Here is a 21,806-nt window from a genome sequence, read left to right as displayed (position 1 = left end):
GTTGTATTGACGTGACAGTCTCCTTTGCCTCGCTAAAATTACTCTCCTCCTGAGCTGCTCGGATATCACTGTCATCAGCATCTCATTGGCGTACTAACGCACTCTGTCTTGAGAAGAAAGAGGTGATTTGGGTAGTTGTGAGGAATTCCGATGACTGGAAATTTCTTGTCGTGCACCATCGGTGCCCCGGGCACGCCGCATATCTCGAGCAACTACCTCAGCGTCAAGCTTGTGGCCTGTCGTCTGCCCTATTCGAAATTTAGACAGAAGGTACGACTTTTGTTTTTCGTTGAATCTGTAAGCCTTCTTTATTACTCTGAGAGCCCAGCCTTCTTTCAGAGAAACACGAGAATCTTCCTTTCCCACAGTATACTGGGTATACCGACGCACTATCCTTTGCCCTTTGTAGTAAATCTGAGATTGAAGTGTAAAAGTGTTATCGTGTGGTTATCAGACCTTGAGTGAAGTTTTTGTTTTTTTCAGTCTTTGGTATATTTATGACAGCCCATTTAGGGTCTCATGTGGTGCGTGTTTGCTGGGATCGGACGTCGGTTAAGATAAATAGAAATAATTCGCATTGGTACACTGAAATGCTTGTACAGAATGCTGTTCTCCCCCTGCATTCTCAGGAATTATTGATCAATATATACATATTATCTCTATATATATATGAAAAACAACCATTGAATTGTTTAAGAGTCATTCAACAAACTGAGCAAGAGATATCATAGTTTTCCTACAGCTGAGGTCGTAATTTGCATAATGGTGATCGATGTAACAACCGTATGTACATTTTCGACTCTGATTTTATTTTCTTTCTGCTCTCACGCTACTCTGATTGTATGATTTCCCTTTTACCTTATATCTTGTGGCATAATAGCTAAAAATTTCCAAACTTAAAGTTGATTTCAAAACCTTTTTCTTACCAGGAGAATAACACCTGTTCTCTTGTATTAAATTACTTTGAAGGTCATAAGGCGCCTTTCTTTGTATTTATACTTACAGAAAATGAGTTCTCATTGTAAAAGATAAAAAGTATTTAGATTATCAGTGTGGAATCAAGTCTTAAGTAGCTTCTTTCGAATGTATCTTTTGCATTACTTGAATGTGAGAAGATGGTAATGTAATGTGTACTTCACTTGCAGATTTTTCGGCCCAAAAATGTTTTGGAGAACCTTATCAGACATCTTGCAAAATTTTTGACCTGTCTCTCTACATTTTACAAGCTATAAGTCACTACAACGGAGACCGAATTTAATTTGGATATTTAACAACTCAGTATGGTTAAATTACCGAGTTATTTGTTTACACTCTTTGCATAATTTTGCTCGCTCGGGTCACGAACACTTCTGACATTTTCGAAAGGAAGTAATGCGATTCAGAGCATCAAAAATTGCACAGGGAATGGAAATAGCATTGTTTGACGAATATATTGTTAAAAATCCAAAGTGTCAGGTAACAGCTACATTTTTTTCGCGCGAAATATCACCTGTTTTCAACGCCATTTTGCGTAGTCTGTAAGGATGTTCTTTCAAGGGCTTAAGTGATCCCAAAATCGATGTGCCCGAAAAAATATACTCACCAGAATTGAATAAGAATAGCTTTCCTTACAACGTGTGAAGTTTGACTGATTTTATTTTAAGCCTTGAGCGGAGCTTGGTTTTCGCAGTTAATTTTTGACTGTGCGACATGCGGAGCCTGAACTCAGGTAACCTGAAACCGCGTTTTCAGATATTCGTAAATTCATGAAAAGTTAAGAATCGCTGGAACTTAAAAACATGATTTTTGAAAAGGGTTTACTGAAAGGTTTCTTTGGGCGAAATATGAGCAATTCACCAAAATGGTTAAAAGAGTCGTTCAACAAAATGAGCAAGAGATATCATAGTTTTCCTACAGCTGAGGTCGTAATTTGCATAATGGTGATCGATGTAACAACCTTATGTACATTTTCGACACTGATTTTATTTTCTTTCTGCTCTCACGCAACTCTGAATGCATGATTTCCCTTTCACCTAATATCTTGTGGCATAATAGCTAAAAATTTCCAAACTTAAAGTTGATTTCAAAACCTTTTTCTACCTGGCAGGGAATAATTAGATTAGCGTTTGTTTACACAACATATGTCTTTGCTCGCCCAGGACACAAACATTTGTGGTATTTTCAAAAGGAAGCGTTCCGATTCAAAGCTTCAAATTTTACTCAGGTATTGAATAATGACATTTTATTACGAATATCTAGTTAAAAATTTAAAAAATTATGTACCAGGTATACTTTTATCGCGTTAAATTTTACCTATTTTTCGCCCCATGTACAGCACTTTTTGAGGGTGTTGCTTAAGGGACAAAAAAAAAAAAAAATCACAATATAGCTGTGTATGGAAAAATTAACATAACACAAACGAATGGGAAGACTTTTTCTTAAAACGTGTGAAGTTTGGTGTTAACTGAATTCAGTTTAAGCCTTCAACGGAGCTTGGGTTTTGCAGTGAATTTTGGACAATTTGCCATGCGGAAAACCGCACTTAAACCGCGTTTTCAAATTTTCGCAAATTTCTGAAAAATTAACACTCTTCGGAACTTTTAAACTTGATTTTTGAAAACAGTTTACCAAAGGGTATCGTTGAGCAAAATATGAGCAATTCGCCAAAATGGTCGCTGACGGACGATTCTCGATCCTTACAGGCAGCCATTCTTAAAAAATGTAATCCACCATTCTGCACATCCTTGCCTCAAACGTCCCCACCATGCTTCAATTCTTTGGTTTGCTGTAGATTTCCCATACATGAAACTTTTATCACCTGCAAAGTCGTCACTCATGGACCGCCGAAAGAAACGCTAAATAGCTACTAGGTTCCTGTTCTCAGATCCCCTATCTCCACGTACAATCCTTGCCGTACCTCCTAACTGTCTTGCATAGTCTAAGAAATATTGAGCTACTATACGAGGGTCGTTGTTCGAAGATGCAACTTCCAGCCATAGGATCCTTCAACTAAAGCCATCAATTGCGCCATGAATGCAGAATCCAAACGGTTTTAGTTTGTCGTAGCCGTCAATGTGCCATAAGTAATTTGGTCCTTTACACCTGTAAATTCGTCGTCATAGTCTATGCTGTGACCTATGCTCCACCCCTTCAGGATCAAAAACCCTCAAAACATGTCCAACGACTTCCCTCGTAGTAACAAGACCGTGCTGATTGATGAGTCTCTGATGCATTGCTCTATATCCGAGAAGGCTTCCACTCCCCTTGAGTTCCTCCTCGACTGCTTCTACCACCGCATTCAAATTACTTCGACGCCGACGTCTTGTACATCCCAACCGTCTGAGTATTCTTTTCAATTGTCTTAACGAGATCCCGATACCATGTACACTTACGAGAAATAATGCAATTTCAGGTACAGTAAGCCCAAGATTGAAGTAGTCCTTGATCATCTCGTCGCGCATTACTGCATTGTTCCTTATTGCCGGAGAGTAAGATGGAAGCACTCCCAGCGATGTAGAGCTCACCGAAATGAAAGTGAAAACGGCGAAAAACTTCATAGCTATACTGTAAAGCCAAGGCAAAACAGAGTACCTATTGTTTATAGGAGTCTACGTTATTTTCAAATAAAACAACCTGGCCGGCTGATGCACCAGGCAGCTAAGTCGCAAGAAAGTAGCAGGAAAGTCGCAGCTAGGTCGCAAGAAAGTAGCAAGAAAGTCGCAGCTAAGTCGCGAGAAAGTCGCAGCTAAGTCGCAAGAAAGTCGCAGCTAAGTCGCAAGAAAGTAGCAAGAAAGTCGCAGCTAAGTCGCAAGAAAGTAGCACGAAAGTCGCAGCTAAGTCGCAAGAGAGCAGCAAGAAAGTCGCAGCTAAGTCGCAAGAAAGCAGCAGCTAAGTCGCAGCTAAGTCGCAAGAAAGCAGCAAGAAAGTCGCAGCTAAGTCGCAAGAAAGCAGCAGCTAAGTCGCAAGTGAAAAAAAAGAGAGAGGAAAGTGTATGTCCCTTTGAAGCCACCGTACTTTGAAGCCACCGTAGTATTCTCCAAATAACAATAACCACTATTATACACCCGCTCTTTCTTCTTGTTATTTTGAAAAAAATGCTTACTCCTCTGAAATAGAACTGAAAACTTTCGTCCCCGCTTCAAGACGGTCTCAATGTGGTCATTTGTCAACCGTCAAAACATACACGATTTTTACCGCCGGCCTTTCCGCAAACCCATAGTTCTAAAAAAGGGGTTACCTCGAAAAGCGTTGTCCGACAAATAGACACTTGAATATATATGTATCTTATTAAAGGTTTTGTTGTGTTGTATCGCTGAGTATTTATACGAGTTGTGCTGTATTTTGAAAATATACGGCTAACACTCATAGGAAAGTGAAACCGCGCATTTCTGACCAAACACGAGGAGGCCCAACCAGTATTGTGCCGTATTTAGAAAAACACGGCACAACTCGTAAAAATACTCAGCAATACTACGCAACAAAACTTTTCATAAGAGAATTATTATCTAACATGCCAAATTGCTATTTCAGTGCGGGGGAATGTCTTACTGGTTCTCTGGAGTACAAATACCGCGAGATATTTTAATTTACTTGTTTTGAGCGTTGTTTGTACTCTGCAAAGCACATTTGGATAGATATGTTATCAAATGTTTTGTTGTGTAGTATCGCGGAGTATTTTTTCGAGTTTTGCCGTATTTTGACGCGGAGCTCGTAGGTCGAGTCAAAATACAAATAGCGAGTAAAAATACTCAGGGACACTACACAACAAAATGTTTAATAAGTTATTTTTTAATCCAACACGCCAAATGGTTTTTTCAGTGAGGGTGAATTTCGCGGATATTTATTTTCGGGAAATGCGTGACATAGTTTCCTCAATAAATGATGAAACTTGTCGTCGAACTGCTTTTCTTCGTTTGATTTGTCTAATAAACTTGGATCAATATTCGCCAGCCATTCCGACTCTTCGTCATCAGGAAAATAATTTAAATCGTTCGCCATTTTTTTTTTCGTAACTTCAATCCAACTCGTCGCTTACCCGATGCGAGGAAACCTGTCCAACCGCTTCTCTCGTTTTGGGCTTTATTTATACTCTACGAAGCACCGTTGGATAGTAAGGTAAAAGAAAAACTCCGAAGAAGTCGAAATCGGACTTAACTCAGATATTTTTCGGAGTTGTTGTATCTTTATTGACGGATAAAGGTACTGTAATCCTCTTAAGGGAATTTGCTGAAAACAATCTAATTATTCCAGAAACGTTTTCATGTTGCCTTTTCAAAAACAAATGGTGTGGTCGGTAGTAATACATTTTCAACAGAAATCAATTCAACAGGGTTCCAAGTAGCAGAAATTCGTTCAAGTGTTGAAAACTCTGGGTTTGTGTTTTTAAGCTAAATAAAGGCTACATCAAGGAGGCACGCGAGGAATACGCGAAACTGCAGCGTGTTTGTTCAGTATATGCATCAGAAATTGTGTATACTCTGAGTAACGGATCCTACTTCCCCGGAGTTTCTTTGTGAAGAGATCAACGACGTAGTGATAAAAAATTTAACGGAAAACAAAGAACAAACACGATATGTTCTGATTTTGGGCTAACTGCCGGACTGAGCGGGACTGTTGTGCCGGAGGTCGAGGGTTCAAGCCCCGGCCGGACCAACACTCAAGGTCTTCAAACAACTGAAGAGAATGTGCTATCTTTCTATAACATCAAGAAATGTATAGACATTCTAGTCTTCTAGGATAAGGACGAATAAACCGTAGGTCCCGTCTACTGCATCTATTAATTGGTTAATTTGGTTAGGCAGGGGACGTTAAAGAACCCACTCACGAGATTACTGTGATGTGGTCTGGCCTGTTTACTGGGAATTGGGGGGAGGGGGCATCTGTTACATTCGCCTTTAATCGATTGTAAGCTGCTTAGCAGTCTGGTAAAGTCCCCCGCAAAGTGTCGTAAAGCGCCATGAGCTCAGGATATGAGCGCTATATAAATAAAAATTATTATTATTATTATTCTCAGAAAAAAAAAACTGAAAAAATAATGTGCAAGTGGCTGTGAGTCAGAAATCACAAAAGGAGAGAACTCAAATATGTATCGAGTGCGAATGTCAAACTAACAAGATAAAATAAGAAGCACCAAAAAACACCGGAGAACATCAAGACAAGATAGGAAGTGTGGCTAGTACCTTCACCTCAACAACTGGTACTTCGAAGGAAAACCACAGACCCGAATTTTACGTATATTATTGAAGAACTACTCATTTTATTTCGTCTTCCCATATGAAGTTACAATATGGTAAAGCATTGATTAACTTCTCAGTATTTTTTACACGTGTGGTGAAACTAAAAGAAGAAAATTACAATGTACAGGATAAGGAAAAGCGGCAAGACTAATTACAAAAGAAAATGAAAGCAAAACAAAACGGAATACAATAGACTGAGACTTACATCTGAAGTTGTCTTAGAGCCGTAAAGAAACTCCAACGTTGCGTAACTCGAACAGACAAAACTTTACTAAAGTACTCTGATGTGACTCCTTCGATCCCCTAACTGCAACTCCGAAATAATAAGGGGGGCTTTCTCTAATAAGGCTATCATTGTAAACCGGTTCAAACAGGAACGACTAGCTACGTAAGCGATTCAATCTGTGAACAATATCACACGAAAAACATAGGGGTAAGCTCGATAATGAAACAAAATAGAACTCCTGCTCCTTTAAATCACAACGAAGGTAATTGCGTAATCAGTCCTTTGTTTCAATGTTCATTACACTGTCACTGAAAGATTACGTCAAGAATTCGACATTTTCCGCGAGTAATCTAATAGTTTGAAATAATTTGAATATATCAACAAAGTTGAAATGGTAAATTGGCCACCGTTACGATTATAATATTTTGAAAACGTTGTTCGGTTTCATTAATTTCTTCGTCGGTAACCTCTATTTAATAGAGAGGCACAAGTCTCTTTAATACATTGACATTCTGGAAAAATAACTTCTCTTTGTTAAAGGATCTTAAAACAGCATATATTTTGCTAGATTTAATTTGTTGGTATAAGAAAAAATGAAGCGCTGACAGCTCACGAGTTTCGTCATTATTGAGCAAAGTCATATTTCTGACTTCGAATCGAAACAAAATTTCTTCATCACTCTTCATCTGGTCCTTACTATCACTGAAACATTACGTGTATGATTCGACATTTTTTAGGAGTGATACAATACTTTAAAAAACGTTGTTCGGTTTAATAATAATAGTTAATCTTTATTGAGGATGCCAACATCACAAAAAAGTGGTTTTTCAGAGGGGTCCTTTAAAGGTAACTACATAAAATATAATTGCTTAAGAATAAAAAGAAAAAAATACATATCGAAAAATATGAAGATAAAACTACATTAATTTGAAAATTAACATGCGAAAAACGAAACTAATTAAAATAGTGCTTTCTTGATACCAGGCTTAAGGTGGGCACATCTCTTAGGGAAAGGGGTAAGGCATTCAAAGCGTTCGCTGCAAAATTTATTGTTATCCAGTCCCCCCATCTTCTGTGTGCGAATGATTTGCGGATATCTCGCTTGGATCGTGTATTATAGTTATGATAGTTGCTGTTAAAAGAGTAGTGAAAAGTGTGCATAAAAAGGTTATTAACTACCTTAATTTGTGGGCCTGTTTAACTACCTTAAACATAAAAATACCACGATGCTCCGCTCTCCACCTTTCTAGAGGTTTCCAATTGAGCTTTGAAAGTGCATCGCTCGCGGAAGCAGTGGGGAGGAAGATCTAAAATGATTCGCGCAGCCTTGTTGTGAAGGATCTGTACCTCCGCCATAAGTGTAGTGTTGCCCCGGTCTCCTCATATAATATCGCCGTAGTCAAAAAGGGGCAGAACAAAAGAATTAAAAAAAGTTATCCTTGCGCTTAGAGGGAGACACGACTTGATGCGCCGCAAAAGGCCTAGCTTCTTGTTTATCTTATTACGCATGTGCTCAATATGATCTTCCTAAGTAAGATTCTGATTGATAATTTAGTTAATTTCTTCGTCAGTAACCGCTATTTACTAAAGTGGCTCAATTCTCGGTCGCTCATCTGCTTGTTCCTTGTTTTCTTATTGAAAAAAAAAAAAAAAAAAAGAAAAACCAAAGAAAGAAAAAAAAAGAATATAAAATCTAACAGACAAGAAGAGTGGAAAAAATGTCATGGTAACCCTTTGAATCCAAGAGTGACGAACATCTATATTCTCCTTACAATATCATCCCTGAATCACACATTAAGGTCCTGACAATTAAGGAAATGATCACCACTTGGAGAAGCTCTTGATCATTAAACAAATTCTATTTGTCAGTACTTTAGGAAATGTATAGAGAACAGTATGGAGAATATGCATGCTGATGTTAGGGTGTGAAGTTTCTGCTTTAACAAAATTTAAGAATAACAAAGGTTACAATGAACATTATCAACACAAGCAAAGTGATGGTTCCATAATGCATGAGTGGGGTGATGGGAACAGAACGTACAACTTCTTTAGCCTTGCTCCACTTGTGTGGACCCTGCAGTCTCCACTGAGCTGGCCCACAAGAACCCACAATTAAATTCCAAGCCAAGGAGGGGTGTCTCCATAGCTGCGGCCTTGCACCGAAAGAAGATGCTATCTTGTCAATGTAAGGAATGGGGTCGTGTTGAATGGTGTGTCTTGCTGCGGCATAGTAGATGCTCTCACTTCCTTGCTGCTCTTGCTTCATGTTGTGGAACATTTTCTCTATGGAAGGGAATTTCATTGTTCCTTTACACAGCTCTGAAAACCATCGAGCTTGGATTTCACAAACTGACAGTAGACCACCAGAAGCTGGCTGCGTAAACCCTACGAATGCTAATGAGGCTCCAATTTCTGGAGCAAAAACATTTTTGAAGAGCTTCACTTTGTTGATGCTTTCCTCCAAAACTTGAGCTTTAACTTTGTCATCTAAAAACGGCAGATCAATATGATACCCAGTACAACAGACTATAACATCAGATGCTGTTTTTGTCCCATCGGTAAAAATAACATCATTTCCTTCTAATGCTGCAATGTTAGGTTTCACTTCAATGTTCCTCCTCTGAATATGATGAATTAGCATAGGGCTTACAGTGGGCTGGGTTTGACGAGCTTTCATTTTGGGGTTTAAATTCCAGCGCCACGGGCCTCCCACCACACTTTGAACTATCAACTGAAAGACAAAATTTGATAAACTCCATGGAAGCCAAAAGAAAAAACGGCAGGCATAATGATCGGTTGGGTAACCATGAACGCAGTTGGGTATAATCCATGCACTAGATCTTGTAGAAATACAGACGGGGTTTTTTTCTTCCCAATTCTGCCACATTGACTGCAACATCTACAGCACTTAATTTCCAGTACCAACAACCACAACCTTCTTTCCCATGACCTCCTTGCTGATTGCATCTTTATGGTCAACACTATGGAGTATTCTGCCTGTGAATGTTTCCTGACGATCAAAGTGAGGTGTGTTTGGTTTGGCATGATGCAGAGTTGCTATGGCAATGCACTTGACAAAGGTTTTCTTAGAACCACCTTGATGCATTCCTGCACTGTCCACTTTCACCCATGTTATTTTCCATCTCTAAGGGAGCTGCACATTGCGAACCACCTTTGTTTTGAAACTAATATGTTCTCTGATAACAAAATGTCCAGCATAGTTGTTGATATACTCTGCCATGTGCGAGTGGTGAGGATAATCAGGAATGTCGTCAGGAAACGGGAAGTCAGAGAAGCAGTAGTTGTGTTTTGAGACATTTCTGTGGAACAAAGATTCTGAGTTTAGCATTCAGTGACTCATGTGAGTACGAGATATGCCGGTAATTAAACTTTAAACTGAAGCCTGGGTGCACGGAAAAAAATGCCCCAAGTCACTGGACCCTTTCACTCCTGAGATCTGATTGTCAATTCTCCCGTACAGCTGCTGTACAATTCCTTGTAAATGAGAAATGAAAATTTGTTGTTGGATCAAGACAACTTCCACCTGAAAAGTTTGTGTATTCTCATTACCTGTTTGTTGGATAATGTATAGATGTTCTAGGGAGAAGTCAGATGTTAATCACTTCAAGGAATTACAGGGTAGGTTACAATAGACTGCTTTGAGTTCAACATGAGAAGTGAGTTGAGCACTACAAGAGAAATTCCATTTCTACAAGCAACCATGTATTATTTTGTTTATCACATGAACACCATAGACCTTTACTGATGAGAAAAGATGACATTGTCGATGAATGAACCTGACAAGTGACATTTCAGCAGCAGATTGGCGATGCCAAACCCACATAAAAAGTTATTGAAATTTTATACAGGTGAAGTTACAGTTTTTTTCAGGAATGGAGATCTTTTTAAACACAGCAGTTTGTACAACAAGTAATGTTATTTTTCCTACATACATATGGGTGAACCGCATAACTCCATATCCATGCTCTGTAAAATGCCACAGACCTCCAATATGGTCAGTCTGTTCAAAAACAATGATTTTGAATTTGTCATCCAACAGACATTTTGCTGCAGCTATCCCAGAAATCCCTGCTCCAATAACTGCAACATCATAGTCTAAATGAAAGCTCATCTTTTAACCTTAAAAATTAAATAAAAATATAGTGATAAATCAAGTAACATTAAAGTGATCAGGGAAGAAAAATAGGTCTACTGTATTGCTTTAAACAAGAGCCTGAGCTCTAATGAGCACCCTTCCCTGAATAAGCGCCCACCCACTAGGGCACAATATTTAAACAATTGCTCCTCTTGCACCCCTCTCCAATATCTCTTTCTTAAGTTGTAGGAATACAAGGAAACCTTGCTTTGTAACTGCTGCCTGGTTAGCTTATGTTGTAGAGCATCAGATTGCTGTGCGGGAGAGTGAGGGTTCCAGCCCCAGACTGGACCACACTAAGGGTCTTAAAATGGTTGAGGAGAATGTGCTGCCTTGCTATGACATCTGCAAATGATTAGACGCTCTAGTCTTCTCTCATAAGGACACGAAATCTGCAGGGCCTGTCTCCTGTATCTTCTTTGTAATGGTTAGTGGGGAAGTGAAAGAACCCACACACTTCTGTGTTAGTCATTCTGGTATTCCTGGATAAGGATAGAAAACTGTAAGCCCTGTCCCATGCATCTTCTCTGTACTGGTTAATGGGGAAGTTAAAGAACCTACACACTTCTGTGTTAGTCATTCTGGCATTCCCGGATAAGGATAGAAAACCGTAGGCCCCGTCCCCTGCATGTTCTCTGTACATGCACGGGACATTAAAGACATTAAAGAACCTACACACCCATCACAAAGTGTAGGAACGAAGATTTTGGTGTTGTGATCTGATCATGCGCTAAATTGTAATTTTGGATAAAAATGCACATAAACGGCTTATTTGATATCGGTATCAAAACACTACCTTATAAATACATGAATGAGTTTTGATACTCTTCCAGTAATGCATGGGAAATAAATGTGTACCACATGCATGACTAGCTGAGGCAATCGGGACGATGCGGGCGGTCAAAAGACCTTTACCTTACGAGTGAGTGAACTTCGACCTTTGAGGTCATGGAGCATAACACAAAAACTGTGAAACAGTTGACTAACTCGTGATCTACTTTCCCTACCCTACTAGGTACAAATTTTATCTACGCTCACCATATTTGGAAGTCACTCTTTCGCGCCATTTTTAATTCAAGTTTGTTCAAGATGGCGCCAACTTCAACAGCAGAATGCACTAGAACAGGGTAAAGCGTTCATGTTAGATCCATATCATGTCCCAATAACTAATACACATTAATACTACGTATTATTACATTCATGTATGTAGCACGATATGTCCTATGTAACCTTGTTATATCATTTACCTTTGTTCTCCCTCATTAACCCACATCTACCCTAATTTACCCATGTTCTACTACGTTCACCCCCATATACCCTTGATTAACCATATTCTACCACGCTAACACTCATCTACCCTAGTTAACCCATGTTCTACCACTTTCACCGTCGTCTACCCTTGGTAACCCCTGTTCTACCACATTCACCCTCATCTACCCTAGTTAACTCATGTTCTACCACGTTTACCTTCATCTACCCTAGTTCACCCATGTTCTCCCACGTTCACCCCCATCTACCCTTGTTTAGCCATGTTCTACCACATTCACCGTCATCTACCCTAGGTAACCCCTGTTCTACCACGTTTACCCCCATCTACCCTTGTTTAGCCATGTTCTATCACGTTCACCCTCTTCTACCCTAGTTAACCCATGTTCTACCACGTTTACCCCCATCTACCCTTGTTTAGCCATGTTCTACCACCTTCACCCTCATCTACCCTAGTTAACCCATGTTCTCCCACGTTTCCCCCATCTACCCTAGTTTACCCATGTTCTACTACGTTCACCCTCATCTACCCTAGGTAACCCCTGTTCTACCACGTTCACCCTCATTTACCCTAGTTAACCCAAGTTCTACCACGTTTACCCTCATCTACCCTAGTTAACCCATGTTCTCCCACGTTCACCCTCATCTACCCTAGATAACCCCTGTTCTACCACTTTCACCCTCGTCTACCCTAGTTAACCCATGTTCTCCCACGCTTACCCCCATCTACCCCTCTTCAGCGATGTTCTATCACGTTCACCCTCTTCTACCCTAGTTAACCCATGTTGTACCACGTTTACCCCCATCTACCCTAGTTAACCCATGTTCTACCACGTTCACCCTCATCTACTCTAGGTAAGCCCTGTTCTACCCCTTTCACCATCCTCTACCCTAGTTAACCCATGTTCTCCCACGTTCATCCCCATCTACCCTAGTTAACCCATGTTCTAACACGTTCACCCTCATCTACTCTAGGTAACCCCTGTTATACCTCTTTCACCATCATCTACCCTAGTCAAGCCATGTTCTACCACGTCTAATCCCATCTACCCTTGCTTAGCCATGTTCTACCACTTTCACCCTCATCTACCCTAGTGAACCCATGTTCTCCCACGTTTACTCCCATCTACCCTAGTTTACCCATGTTCTACCACGTTCACCCTCATCTACCGTAGGTAATCCCTGTTCCACCACGTTCACCCTCATCTATCGTAGGTAACCCATGTTCTACCACGTTTACCCTCATCTACCCTAGTTAACCCATGTTCTACCACGTTTACCCCCATCTACCCTAGTTAACCCATGTTCTACCACGTTTACTCCCATCTACCCTAGTTTACCCATGTTCTACCACGTTCACCCTCATCTACCGTAGGTAACCCCTGTTCCACCACGTTCACCCTCATCTACCCTAGGTAACCCATGTTCTACCACGTTTACCCTCATCTACCCTAGTTAACCCATGTTCTACCACGTTTACCCCCATCTACCCTAGTGAACCCATGTTCTACCACGTTCACCCTCATCTACTCTAGGTAACCCCTGTTCTACCCCTTTCACCATCATCTACCCTAGTTAACCCATGTTGTACCACGTTTACCCCCATCTACCCTTGTTTAGCCATGTTCTACCACGTTCACCCTCATCCACCCTACCTAACCCATGGTCTCCCACGTTTACCCCCATCTACCCTAGTTTACCCATGTTCTACTACGTTCACCCTCATCTACCCTAGGTAACCCCTGTTCTACCACGTTCACCCACATCTACCCTAGTTAACCCATGTTCTCTCAGGTTTACCCTTATCTACCCTAGTTAACCCATGTTCTCCCACGTTTACCCCCATCTACCCTAGGTAACCCCTGTTCTACCACGTTTACCCTCATCTACCCTAGCTAACCCATGTTCTACCACGTTTACCCCCATCTACCCTTGTTTAGCCATGTTGTATCACGTTCACCCTCTTCTACCGTAGTTAACCCATGTTCTCCCACGTTTACCCCCATCTACCCTTGTTTAGCGATGTTCTACCACGTTGACTCTCGTCTACCATAGGTAACCCATGTTCTACCACATTTACCCCCATCTACCCTTGTTTAGCCATGTTCTACCACGTTCACCCTCATTTACCCCAGTTAACCCATGTTCTCCCACGTTTACCCCCATCTACCCAGTTATCTGCGCAGTTATCTGCGCAGCTGTTTTTGATAACAGATGAACGGGCTTTTGCCCTGATGATTTTGACCTAATTACAAATTGTATAGCGATGATATGTTTTCCGGAGATGGTTCAACATCTGTTATATTTATAACTTTTATTACGCTTGCTAATAAAACTGACTCATAATTTGTCCATGGTCCGCGTGTCTGCGGCATTCCGGTCGATGAATAGGAAGTTAAAGCCTTAAGATTAGTAAATAGAAATAACCAAAAATTACAGGTCAAAACAAAATCTTGCATTAATCCTGTTTAAATCGTGACTTTTATTTAATCATGTCTCACGTAAGATATGTTGTCTATTAAATGTAATGGAGATTCTTGAGAAGGTAGGCTTGCCAGAGCTGTTCATCCTCGTAGAGGGAAAAATTGAAAAAGTTGTGCTGCCAAGTTATGTGGAAGCATCCTATGTAACTGCCACATCTGTTCAGTTGCCAAAGCAAGTTTGCAATGACATCGACAAAGTGTTGAAGAACTTCTTCGGATCGATTACTGTTTCTAACGTTCAAAACGTAAGTATTGCTTATTCTCCTTATTATTACTTTTTGGATAATATAAAATTTGATCATCCATAATTATCATTTGGCTTGCTTGTCAGGTGGCTTCCTTTGTCAATAATAGAATAAGGCCCTCTCGATGTGGCTGTAGGGAAGCTTTAGCCTTTAATGTGCCTTCCTTAGCTAGGCACATGAGGGTAAATGGTATCGACCCAGTGATAACCGATGCCACTATAAGGCATTTCATCACCTCCAAAGCTGTTGGTTGTGTGGGGAAGTCGAATAAGTTTTGGAGCAGAACAACAAGCTCGACATCTGCCCACATAAGTAGGCGTTACCTTGATGCTGAAATTTTGGGTGAACTTGATAAAGGTAAAGATACACAATGTAAAAGATATTGCTCGTTTGAAGGAATTTTAATATGACCTCGCCTAAACCAAATGATATAATGAAATGTACATATAGGTGTGCATAAGTGGGAGTATCTGGAGTCCAAAAATGTCATACATTCTTGTGAATTCAAAAATACATACACACGTTTAAAAAACGTTGCAATTTGAAAATATATAGATATACCTTTTCTGTTTTCATCTAAAGGGTGATAGACGATGCAGGTATGTTTCAAATCAAGGGATCCATACCCTGAAGAACTGAAAGTGAAATGCCCATGTCGGCAACTTTTGTTCCTTTTCTACCAGTTGCAGCTTTTTCATCACTGACTACAAGTACCGCATCTAGTACGTGCATCTCAATTGAATTTAATGACCTAAGTACAAGTACTTTACCATAAAAACAACTAAACCAGACTTGTTATCAGTGAAAGTACGTTAAAAAAATTTCACAAAAATTTAAGGTTTTTATTGTCTTCCGGGCAGTCTTTTATTTGGTTTAAAAAACTATTCAAAAGGAAGCTTTTGACTAAACGAACAGATGAAATATAACCCTGGGATTAAAAATTCGCTAATATATGAACTTCATATATTTCATTGTATCTCATTTATCACTTTCACGGGTTTATTAAGAATCAACTTAACGGCCTGCTCCCAGTTGGCTTGTTAGCTGAATTGGTAGAGCGCTGCACTAGTATCGCAGAGGTCAGTGGTTCGAATCCCGTACAGGCCTGATTTTTTTTTGTTCAGGTCTGATTTTCGCTATTGCTTAAATAGCGCTATCTACTGCGAGGATCGTGCATCATATGTATCTAATACCGCAGTACAAATATATGAACTTCATATATTTCATTGTATAAATTATTTTGTATAATATGTATTTAATGCTATAATGTTGTTGCTGATCAGTAATTTATTTTCATTCAATGTTGTTGTCTACTGAGTACTTGGCTCCGCTGGTCCCTATGGTTATTCCAGATAGCCAATACACTTTTTATTTTTTGAATATTGTTTTCTAACTTGACAAATACAAGAGTAGAAGTAATGATTGTCGTTGTTGTTGTTGTTGTTGTTGTTGATAGGGAATGAAGATACTGAAAGTTAATGCAGGTGGAGATGGCCAAGATCTTTCTTAATTCGATATTCCGTTTAATTAAAACCTATCGTGTGAAACGAGAATGGCACCATCGTTACTACCCGCTGAGGGGAATTAAAGTTCACCACTAAATGTTATCCGATTCGTACTGGTTTAAATTGATAATGAGAAGCGATAGTATTAATCCGTGGAGAGACACTATCGGCCCGTAGCCCGCGGAAAATCAGTGAAAAAATTTGAATGCTTTGACGGCCGCGAAGTTAGGCAGATCGGTAAAACAATTATTTTTCAATTCTAACAGGTATAACGTATTATTTAGCCAATGTAAAGTTGCGAATTAATGAAATTTGTGATAGGCTGTACGCATGAATACATATTTGATTGATCTGCATTTAGTGGGTTTTGGCTGTTTTTCAACTGGCGCGAGGAAGAAAATTTAGTGGTGAACAATAAAGACAATAGAGTGTTTATCGGTCTGATAGTTGCCCCTTGGAATTTTGATGTTCTTTAAAACAGCATATTTGTCCTCGGATAGTGACTTTTGAACGTATTTGTATGACCTGAATACAAATAGATTGTTATTGAAGGGTGAAAATGGTACATTTCGCATTTACTTATATACGATTTAAGAAATAAAACCAAGGCAAAAGTCCTCGGTAAAATAATGATTTGACTTGGTTAAATGTATTTTTGTGACATGAAAGGCGTCACGTTTTCTCCGCAGGGTGAAAATAGTTGATTTCAAAAAAATAGTAAATCTTCTTATCTTACTGCTTTGCAAAATGAATAAAAATCCTTCTCATTGATTGAAGATTAATCCAAATCCTCGTGAAAGTCACCTTTCACTTATTGGAAAATATATCTGCATTGTAGTTTTAATCTCGTTACATCTCGCCTGGTTTCGTTTCGTTTCGTTTTGCAAAATATTGTACTAGTAACAATTAAAAACATTTTACAAGAACATACAGTACCGCCTGAGAAATGATCGATCTGGTTTAAAGTTCTGATTGGTGGCGAAATGTCCTCTGTAAAAAAGAAAAAAAGATCTGGCCGGCTTATAATAGTGACCCGTAGTTAAATAGTTTTGTTGTGTTAGGTCATACTTTTAGGTGATTGGATTTTTCCTAACACATATCACTCCAAGATTTCTTCCATTGACTTCAGTTAGAAACAGTAACGTTAATAATAAAAACTTGCATTACTTTACTTTGTAACTTTACTTAGTCGTGATACCAGGGGCGTTTCTCTCTTGGGTAAATAAATTGCATAAATGCTCGAAGTGGGAGTTTTGTTATCGTTAAGAACCCCGTCACCATTCCCGAGGTTTCTTATCTAAACTTTTGCGAAATGCACTTTAGGTAGGCATCTTTTCCCCGAAAAAAAAATTAATCAATGCTTTTGTAAGTGCTTAATCAACCGAATATCTAGTCCCTTATAATGTCCATCAAAACCTGAAACGTATTACAATCAAGGCAAATTTTTACTTCGAGAACTTTTTACAAGATAAAACGATAAACGAGCGATGTTACGCTGGAGAGAAAGAAGCAACGGAGATGTACAGGGTGAAAAAGATAGCATCAAGTCTGTGGGAGCAGTATGAATAAAGTACAGCTTTAGAAGGGTTGCTCGTGGCTTTTATCTCCTTCCATTCAGAGGAAAATGAAAGAAAATGTAAAGGGATTTTCAATCTACTTTGGAAGCGCTAATTGACGCTTCTTTTCCCAATTTTCAAAAGTTTAAGTGGTGCGAGGGGGTCATTCTCAAGGTTGTAAATGAGCCGAACGCAGGAGATATAAGCATCGTAGCGGAAAAATCAATTGAGCAGTGCACTTATTATGTAAGCCCGAATTGAGACGAGCGTACACTGAAATTTTTTTTGGTTTGTGCGCCAACTTGGCAGCTATCTGTGCAGCTTATCCAGATGAAAGATTAAAGGGCTTTTGTCATGATGCTTTTGAACTAATTACAAAAGTGTATAATAAGAAAATTTATTACAAGACTCGGGCAGTCAGAAGGCCAATAACTAAAATCAAACAATCAAAATGCTCTATTGCCGGTAAATATTCTCACAGTATTGGAAGGGCATTTTCCCGAATGGTACCGAATGATACCGCACTTGTGTCCCTTTGAACTTCAGTCATATAATAAATCTCTTATTAACCAAGCTTGCTCGGGAACGTACTGGAAGAATATCGGTCCTCGGTCTATTTTGTACGGACCTCGCTGCGCTCGGTCGGTAAACTCAAGACCTCGGTCCGATATTCTCCCAGTAGGGCCCTCGCGCTTGGTTAATAAGATATCTGTTCAACATCAGTTAGATTTGTAACTTTGATTACACTTGTAAAGAGCAACGAATAAAAATTTGTCCTTGTTCCACGTATTTGCAGAGTTCCTGTCGACGATAGTAATTCTGATCCCCTCAGCCTTTTCAAGATTCCAAGTGACCTTTATAGGCTGTCGACTTGTTCTTCAATACGCGTCTTACTCCATGACTTTTGGGACTTCGATAAGTAATAAGACATCATTCCTACGTGGTGTAACACGACTTCAAAATAAGGAACATGGGTTACCTAGGGTAGATGAGGGTGAACGTGGTAGAAAAATGGCTAACCAAGGATAGCTGGCAATAAACGGGGTAGAACATGGGTTACCTGGGGTAGATGAGGGTAAACGTGATAGAACAAGGCTAAACTAGGGTAGATGAGGGAAAAGGAGTAAAACATGGGTTACCTATGGTACATGAGGGTGAACGTGGTAGAACATGGCTAAACAAGGGTAGATGGGGGTAAACGTGGTAGAACATGGGTTACCTATGGTAGATGGGGCTAAACGTGGTAGAACACGGGTTACCTATGTTAGATGGGAGTAAAAGTGGTAGAACATGGGTTAACTAAGGCAGATGAGGGTGAACGAGGTAGAACATGGCTAAAAAAGGGTACATGGGGGTAAGCGTGGTGGAACATAGGTTAACTAGGGTAGATGAGGGTGAACGTGGTAGAACATGGGTTAAAATAGGGTAGATGAGGGTGAACGTGGCAAAACATGGGTTAATTAGGGTAGATGGGGGTACACGTGGTAGAACATGGGTTACCTAGGGTAGATGAGGGTGAACGTGATAGAACATGGCTAAACAAGGGTAGATGGGGGTAAACGTGGTAGAACATGGGTTAACTAGAGTAGATAAGGGTGAACGTGGTAGAACATGGGTTAACTAGGGTAGATGAGGGTGAACGTGGTAAAACATGGCTAAACAAGGGTAGATGGGGGTAAACGTGGTAGAACATGGGTTAACTAGGCTAGATGAGGGTGAACGTGGTAGAACATGGCTAAACAAGGGTAGATGTGGATAAACGTGCTAGAACATGGCTAAACAAGGGTAGATAGGAGTAAACGTGGTAGAACATGGGTTAACTAGGCTAGATGAGGGTGAACGTGGTAGAACATGGCTAAACAAGGGTAGATGTGGGTAAACGTGGTAGAACATGGGTTAACTAGGCTAGATGAGGGTGAACGTGGTAGAACATGGCTAAACAAGGGTAGATGGGGGTAAACGTGGTATAACATGGGTTAACTAGGGTAAATGAGGGTGGAAGTGGTAGAACATGGCTAAACAAGGGTAGGTGGGAGCAAACGTGGTAGAACATGGCTAAACAAGGGTAGGTGGGGGGTAAACGTTGTAGAACATGGGCTAACTAGGCTAGATGAGGCTGAACGTGGTAGAACATGGCTAAACAAGGGTAGAACAAGGGTAGATGAGGGTGTACGAGTTAGAACATGGCTTAACTAGGGTAGATGAGGGTGAACGTGGGAGAACATGGGTAAACAAGGGTAGATGGGGGTAAGTGTTGTAGAACATGGTGTAACTAGGGTAGATGAGGGTGAACGTGGTAGAACGTGGCTGAACAAGGGTAGATGGGAGTAAACGTGGTAGAACATGGGTTAACTAGGGTAGATGAGGGTGAACGTGGTAGAACATGGGTTAAATAGGGTAGATGAGGGTGAACGTGGCAAAACATGGGTTAATTAGGGTAGATGGGGGTACACGTGGTAGAACATGGGTTAACTAGGCTAGATGAGGGTGAACTTGATAGAACATGGCTAAACAAGGGTAGATGGGGGTAAACGTGGTAGAACATGGGTTAAGTAGAGTAGATGAGGGTGGAAGTGGTAGAACATGGCTAAACAAGGGTAGATGGGAGCAAACGTGGTAGAATATGGCTAAACAAGGGTAGATGGGGGATAAACGTTGTAGAACATGGGTAAACAAGGGTAGATGGGGGTAAGTGTGGTAGAACATGGCTTAACTAGGGTAGATGAGGGTGAACGAGGTAGAACGTGGCTGAACAAGGGTAGATGGGCGTAAACGTGGTAGAACATGGGTTAACTAGGGTAGATGAGGGTGAACGTGGTAGAACATGGCTAAACAAGGGTAGATGAGGGTAAACGTGGTAGAACATAGGTTAACTAGGGTAGGTGAGGGTGGATGTGGTAGAACATGGCTAAACAAGGGTAGATGGGGGTAAACGTAGTATAACATGGTTTAACTAGGGTAGATGAGGGTGAACGTGGGAGAACATGGCTAAACAAGCATAGATGAGGGTAAACGTGGTAGAACATGGGTTAACTAGGGTAGATGAGGGTGAACGTGGTAGAACATGGCTAAACAAGGGTAGATGGGGTAAACGTGGTAGAACATGGGTTAACTAGGGTAGATGGGCGTAAACGTGGTAGAACATGGGTTAACTAGGGTAGATGAGGGTGAACGTGGTAGAACATGGCTAAACAAGGGTAGATGGGGGTAAACGTGGTAGAACATCGGTTAACTAGAGTAGATGGGGGGTAAACGTGGTAGAGCATGGGTTAACTAGGCTAGATGAGGGTGAACGTGGTAGAACATGGCTAAACAAAGGTAGATGTGGGTAAACGTGGTAGAAGATGGGTTAACTAGGCTAGATGAGGGTGAACGTGGTAGAACATGGCTAAACAAGGGTAGATGGGGGTAAACGTAGTATAACATGGGTTAACTAGGGTAGATGAGGGTGGAAGTGGTAGAACATGGCTAAACAAGGGTAGATGGGAGTAAACGTGGTAGAACATGGCTAAACAAGGGTAGATGGGGGGTAAACGTTGTAGAACATGGGCTAACTAGGCTAGATGAGGCTGAACGTGGTAGAACATGGCTAAACAAGGGTAAATAAGGGTGTACGTTGTAGAACATGGCTTAACTAGGGTAGATGAGGGTGAACGTGAGAGAACATGGGTAAACAAGGGTAGATGGGGGTAAGTGTGGTAGAACATGGCTTAACTAGGGTAGATGAGGGTGAACGAGGTAGAACGTGGCTGAACAAGGGTAGATGGGCGTAAACGTGGTAGAACATGGGTTAACTAGGGTAGATGAGGGTGAACGTGGTAGAACATGGCTAAACAAGGGTAGATGGGGGTAAACGTGGTAGAACATCGGTTAACTAGGGTAGGTGAGGGTGGACGTGGTAGAACATGGCTAAACAAGGGAAGATGAGGGTAAACGTGGTAGAACATGGTTTAACTAGGGTAGATGAGGGTGAACGTGGGAGAACATGGCTAAACAAGCATAGATGAGGGTAAACGTGGTAGAACATGGGTTAACTAGAGTAGATGAGGGTGAACGTGGTAGAAGATGGCTAAACAAGGGTAGATGGGGGTAAACGTGGTTGAACATGGATTAACTAGGGTAGATTAGGGTAAACGTGGTAGAACATGGCTAAT

At 40.5% G+C, this 21,806-nt stretch overlaps 1 protein-coding gene and 1 pseudogene across 7 annotated transcripts in view; one reads left to right on the top strand and one right to left on the bottom strand.

Moving 5' to 3' along the window:
* Positions 1-21,806, top strand: part of LOC148726120 (DNA polymerase alpha catalytic subunit-like) — a 121,773-nt gene that overhangs the window by 60,787 nt on the left and 39,180 nt on the right. The gene's annotated exons all lie outside the window — the stretch shown is intronic.
* Positions 7,212-10,685, bottom strand: LOC148726121 (flavin-containing monooxygenase 5-like; annotated as a pseudogene). The gene is made up of 2 exons (XR_015990150.1): positions 10,395-10,685; positions 7,212-9,761 (listed from the first exon to the last, which is right to left on the bottom strand). The product of XR_015990150.1 is annotated as a flavin-containing monooxygenase 5-like (transcript).

This window comes from Stylophora pistillata, chromosome 7 (assembly GCF_964205215.1).
Source record: "Stylophora pistillata chromosome 7, jaStyPist1.2, whole genome shotgun sequence".
NCBI classification, from domain to species: domain Eukaryota; kingdom Metazoa; phylum Cnidaria; class Anthozoa; order Scleractinia; family Pocilloporidae; genus Stylophora; species Stylophora pistillata.
Note: the sequence above shows the minus strand (reverse complement) of the source record. Positions and strands in the feature narration are given on the sequence as shown.